The following is a 6,343-nucleotide window of genomic DNA, read 5'->3' as shown; positions in this document are numbered from 1 at the left end:
GATTAGGCTCTAAGGCTGCAATCCTATCCACACTTACCTGGGAGTAAGCCCCTAGAACTACAATGGGACTTACTTCTGAGTAGGCATGCATAGGATTGGGCTTTAAATTCTCAGGGTGGGACATCATAGCCATTACATTACATACTTACTGACAAATCCTATTCAACTTTCCAGCCTTGGTGTTTGGTGTAGTCATGTCAATGGGGTGTGCACTGCATTTTGTGGTGGGAGAGTAGTTATGGAGGCCTCCGCAAGGTAAGGGAACATTTGTTCCCCTACCTTGGGGCTGCACTGCAACTGCTCCAGGGCTGGAAAGTTGAATAAGACTGGGCCCAATCCTATGTATGTCTAGTTAGAACTAAGTCCCATGATAGTCAGTGTGGATAGGATTGCAGCCTTACTTACTTAGGGCCCAATCCTATCCAATTTACCAGCACCAGTGCAGCCTCAATGCAGCCCCAAGGTAAGGAAACAAACATTACCTGACCTTGAGGAGGCCTCTGTGACTGCCCCCCCATCCAGCACATGCCCCATTGACACAGCTGCACAGGCACTGGAAAGTTGGGTAGGATTTGGCCCTTACTTATTTATATCCTGCCTTTCCCATACTGAAGCAAATGCCCAGGGCAGCTAAAACATCTTTTTTAAAGAAAGAAAGCTTTAAAACTGTGTTTCTCAACCAGTGGCACTGGTAGCACCAGTGGTACTTGATGTGGTGTCTGGTGGTACTTGTGGGACCCAAATGCCCTTGCCACCCAGGAGACCAGGAACAAACAGTGGTAGGAGGCTCCAAAGCATGCCTCTCTGTGCTCAAAAAAACCCTCCTATCCAGCCTGAGCCCTTACTGGTGTTTGTCGTGTTGCATCTGGCCTCCCAACCCAGGAGTAACTGGCAATGATGTCATCACCAGTAACTTCTGGTGGTACTTCCAATAGGTGGACCAGGTGAAGTGGTACAGTGGGGAGACAAACATTGACTATGGGCACAATCCTAACCAACTTTCCAGCACTAGCATAGCTGTGCCAATGGGGTATGGGCTGCATCCTGCAGTTGGGGGGCAGTCATGGAGACCTTCTCAAGGTAAGGGAATGTTTGTTCCTTTTTCTCAAAGCTGCGTTGCCCTTATGTCAGTGCTGGAAAGTTGGTTAAGATTGTGCCCTTAAAGCATCCATTTTAACAGTTAAACACTAAAACATTTTCTAAAAAGCATTAAAAGAAAGCAAAGCAAAAACAACACACACTGTCTAGCTATTAGTGGGGAACAAATTAGCCCAGGGAAGCAGTCACGCCACAGCACTATTCCAGAGGTGTAGATGGCAAACAGCCACCTATCAGACAAAAGCCTTACAAAATACATACATTTGAGCCCTCTCCCAAAAGCCAGGAGGAAAGTAGTAGTTCTTAATTCCACTGGGAATTCCATAGTTGTGCAACCACTACAGAAAAGTCTTGTCCCCATGCTGCCACCCCTCTAACTTGGGATAGAGGTGGCATTATGGAATTTATAGATAACCTATTTTAAAACTGTTTATATACACACATTTATATTTGTGAGTATCTGTATATCAGATACATCTGTTTGATGAGCCATTTTCAACCACTGTCAGTTAGGCTTACCATAAGTTCCACGCTTGTGATGAGCTGCCCTGGGAGTTTGCAGAAAAATAAAAAATTTTCTCAATTAAAATTGATTCGTTAATTAGATTTATGTGGCAAAGTTCTCTGCTTCTTGTTATATTCATACATTCTGGGAATCCGATATGCCCCTGAAAATACAAATGTAGTCTTTCTCCCAAAAGACAAAGGGTTCGGTCTCTGTGGCATGTCATGTGATGAAACCTCCAGGAATACGTCCGACCAGACATGCCAACCTTTATTGAGAACTAAACCAAAACAAACTGTAATGACCTTTCTAGGCACACTGAAGAGCCACTTGGGATCCATTTTGAATTGGTGCACGCACGCACACTCATTATCGTCGTTGTGGGAGTAAAGGGTAGATAATGTTTCATCCAGGGGCATAGCTGGAGGGGGTGCAAAGCACAAAGTTTTGCAGGGAGCCTCACCACAGCATGCAAGGGGCCTCTCCCCCTCCCCTTTGGAGTCATTCCAGGCATGGGGGGGAGCAAAACAGAGGCATACACCTGACTTTGGAAAGGAAGGGCTCCCTGCAAAAATAAGTACTTTGCACCCCCTCTAGCTACACCACTGGTCCATCTATTCTATGCATATTTGCATGGGTGAACAATCTATAAGGATTGTTTTCTATTTCCTAATTAATTAATTAATTAATTAATTTTTATAGAGCATTTTTACAATGCCAGGAGTGTGACAATCTGTATTGCCCTAAAGAGCTTTATAAGAACTTATGTTTAAGCCCCAGGGTAACTTCATGGCAACTGAGTTTGAATTTTTAAAAAACTGATAAGAGATGGGGGATAAATGGGAGGCCTTTGCATAAGAATCAGTTGCAAATTTGCAAGTGGACCTTGTCACAAGATGAGTTTTAAGAAAAACAATAGTGAATTTGTCTTTCAGGTTGTCAGTTGGCTTTTTCCCCAACAAGATGTAATGTTGGAAATTCCAGGAGGGTTTGTTAACATCTTCAGAATTACTTGTAATACTGACCTGAAGATTGATGCTAATTCCTGGAAACTCCAAACCAATATTTATTTATTTATTTATTTATTAACACACACAAACATACAAACATATAACATACATTTAGGAGTGCTAAATACCATATACCATTACTAATTAATCATACTATATCTCCTAATATACTTACTCATCTATTTCTACCTCTTATTGATTTATCCATTTATTTATATAATATACAATAAATTTTCCCTAATGCCCTATACTATATTTTCTAAATATTCACTTTCTACCAAGCATAAACTAACTTCAATTGCTCATTAATATTAAAACAAAATAAACTAATTACCAAAATTATCACCTCAGCTATTTCAACTCCAATCTAATTCTCCAATCTAATTACACTTTTTTCTTTGACATAACTACATATAAAACAATTCTTCCACATGTTTACATTTCCAGCTATATTCTTTAGTAATTCTAATTTCATATTTATCAATTTCATCAATATTTATCAATTTCTTATGTATTCTTTTTTTTTTTCTTCAAATAAATTTGGGCCATTGTTATTAGCTGAATAAATCCTCCAATTTTCTTTAACCCTCAGATTACCCCTCAGGGTTCTTTTTCTTTCTTACTCTCCATTTTTTTTCCTGTAATATCTTTAATAATTTATCTCTATAACAGAATCTGATAGATCCACACTTTCTTATATAGGGTGTGTTCATTCTTCCAGTTAACTGGGATATATTTTCTCCTTCTTGTTCCAACAAATTTTGTGATTTGTGCACTCCTGTTACTCTGTCCATCTTATCTTTCTTGATCTCCATCAGCGCCTCTTCTTTGTCCTGTTGATCATCCTGTTGATTTTTCTCCTTGTCCGCTTTTTCACTCCCTTGTTTATCTTCTGCTTGTTTCTTCACATCTTCTAATCTTTCCTTACACACATCTATCTGTTGGGAAAGAGTCTCCAGACTGGTTTGAATCTACGAGGACCCTCAGCTGTTGTAGCTCCATAACAAGCAATCTCTCCATATTAATCAAGATTTTCTGTATCCACATTTCTGGAACAGAGTCCATTTTGCACTTTCTCTCTAGTCCACTAGATGTCCACAACATATTATTCTCCTCACTTCCACCATGTCATTACTACTCTGCCATCCGCATTCCTTACATACCTCTTGCAGATAACAGTCCAGTGCGGTTAACGGAGAGAAAAACAAAACAAAAGAAAACAGTCTAACCATCTCTGGTGCAGAGAAAACAAAGCTCTTGCAAATCTAATGAGAATTATATTTATATCCAATTATGTCCAAGAATAATTCTGGATTTTAGTTCACACCCAAGTTATAGTTGTAATTATAATCCACCACCAATTTATGCCATGACAGAGAAAAACAGCACTTTCAACCTCCTTAAAAAGTCTCTTGTTAACGCCTCCAATATATCCAGGGCTTTTAGCCAAATCAGTCAATCAGAGCTGGGGACAATATTAACACCTACTTATCATAAATTTCCAGTTTAAACTTTACACTTCACGCTTTTTTTTTCCCCTCCATATGGCATCTCAGCACGGAGCCAGCAGCTTGATTGCAGATCACTGCACCTCCCCAAATACTGTCACAAATGGTTAGATTTCTCTGAGAAGAAAGCCCCCCCCCCAGTCAGGCTTTCCGTTTCCCAGATACCTGCACCGATGAAGATCTTGTCTCTCCTAACAAAGATCTTCAGGTCCTCTTCAGACCTGCAGTATTTGGGGGAAAACAAACTGTCTCCCAGGAGCTCCTGGAGACATGCCTGTTTGTCCACTGTTGGCTCCTCCTCCTCAACTCCAAACCAATCTTGAAGGTTTGGCAATCCTGCTTGTAATGTGACTGTATTATTTCTTTATCTGTTTGTTGCTCTTTAGCGCCTTCTGTTCATTTTCTCTGGAGTAAACTTGGAACCCACACTGTATATTGCCAACTGCCTGGGGGCTTCAAAGAGGCTTCTTTCCCCCAAAGCACCAACATGTCCCTAGGTGCACTTACAGTACTTTTGTGGATTTTAATTGTAAGCTACTTTGGGAACCCGATCTTGGTTGAAGGATGGGACATAAATATACACAACACATTATTACATTAGAGAAATAATGTGGAGGTTGCCATATCCCAGTAAAGTGCCCCCATGTATTTGGCACATGATTTTCATTGGCATCCTTCAGTCTCGGGAGACTATAGAATCGTGCTCTGAAAAGTGGTTCTGGAACAGCATCTAGTGTGGCTGAAAAGGCCAATTCGGGAGTGACAATCCCTTCCACACTGGGAGAAAATGTAGTCTATCTCTGGTGTGTCTCCCTGGCTGTGGACTTTCCTTCTTTGCCTCTTTGCCTCAGTCTGTGGGCAAGTGTCTCTTCAAGCTGGGAGAGGCCATGCTGCACAGCCTGCCTTCAAGCAGGACACTCAGAGGCCAAGGTTTCCCATCTGTTGAGGTCCATTCCTAAGGCCTTCAGATCCCTCTTGCAGATGTCCTTGTAGTGCAGCTGTGGTCTACCTGTAGGGCGCTTTCCTTGCATGAGTTCTCCATAGAGGAGATCCTTTGGGATCCGCCCATCGCCCATTCTCATGACATGAACAAGCCAACGCAGGCATCTCTGTTTCATCAGTGCATACATGCTAGGGATTCCAGCTCGTTCCAGGACTGTGTTGTTTGGAACATAACGAGGTGATCCCTGCACGAGTTCTCCATTGAGGAGATCCTTTGGGATCCGTGGCACATGATACACACATATGATATATGATTACACTTCTGTTTAATTAAAATGAACAAACATTCAGCATAACCGCCAATGGGATAATGAAGTGCAAACCTTACGAATTAGAGCACAATCCTACGCTTATCTACTTGGAACTAAGCCCCACTGAGTCCAATGGAACTTACTCCCATGTAAATGTGTATAGGATTGCAGTCTCAGTCATACAGAGCCATTTTCATGGGAGCTTGTGGCATCTTGATTTACTCAGGTTTTGACAAACTAGCATCAAATATACATTTTTGAAGCTGATTGTTACAGTAGTGATTGTTACCTTTCAGAGTACTAGGTGCAATAATTTTCAGATTTCAGTATTGAGCTATCAGTTCTGGAAATTGTTCCCTAGACACGTGGGAGACAATATTATGTAGGGTTGCCAACTGACCAGAAAAAAAACACAGCCTACTCTTCTGCATTTAACATCATTTTGCCATTGACCCCAAGCATCCTTAAAACACATTTAAAAATCATAGCCTATGAGATACCATAGGAGTGTTAAAATGTCATGACCCACACAGATGCCTTAATGCCTTAGTTTGGGTGTTGATCCTTGCCAATTCTTATTTTGTATATAAAATAATTGTGGCTTTGCAATCACCACTACTACTTGAGTAGTCTTTCAGTGAGCACTCTATAAATTCAACCACTCTGGCTTGATTGATATCATTCATATTTTCAGCCAAGACCTTGCCATAAATTATTCACTTGTTCTCAGTCCTGTCCTCCTGTCTTCGCCCTGAGGTTAAAAGCTTCAAGGAAAACAGGTGTGATTAGATTAGCCATGGTAGCCAAGATAGTGAACAAAAAGTGACAAGACATCTTCCACACCCTGAGCCCAGTTTTCAGAGACTGCAGTGAGGGCTTCAATTCTGGGTTTGTTTCATGATACTATTATATGCTTTTACTGTTAATGTTTGATGTTTAATGTTAATGATTAATGTTAATGTTTCCCTT

This window comes from Tiliqua scincoides, chromosome 3 (genome assembly GCF_035046505.1).
Source record: "Tiliqua scincoides isolate rTilSci1 chromosome 3, rTilSci1.hap2, whole genome shotgun sequence".
NCBI lineage: Eukaryota > Metazoa > Chordata > Lepidosauria > Squamata > Scincidae > Tiliqua > Tiliqua scincoides.
This window is presented reverse-complemented; position numbering follows the sequence as displayed.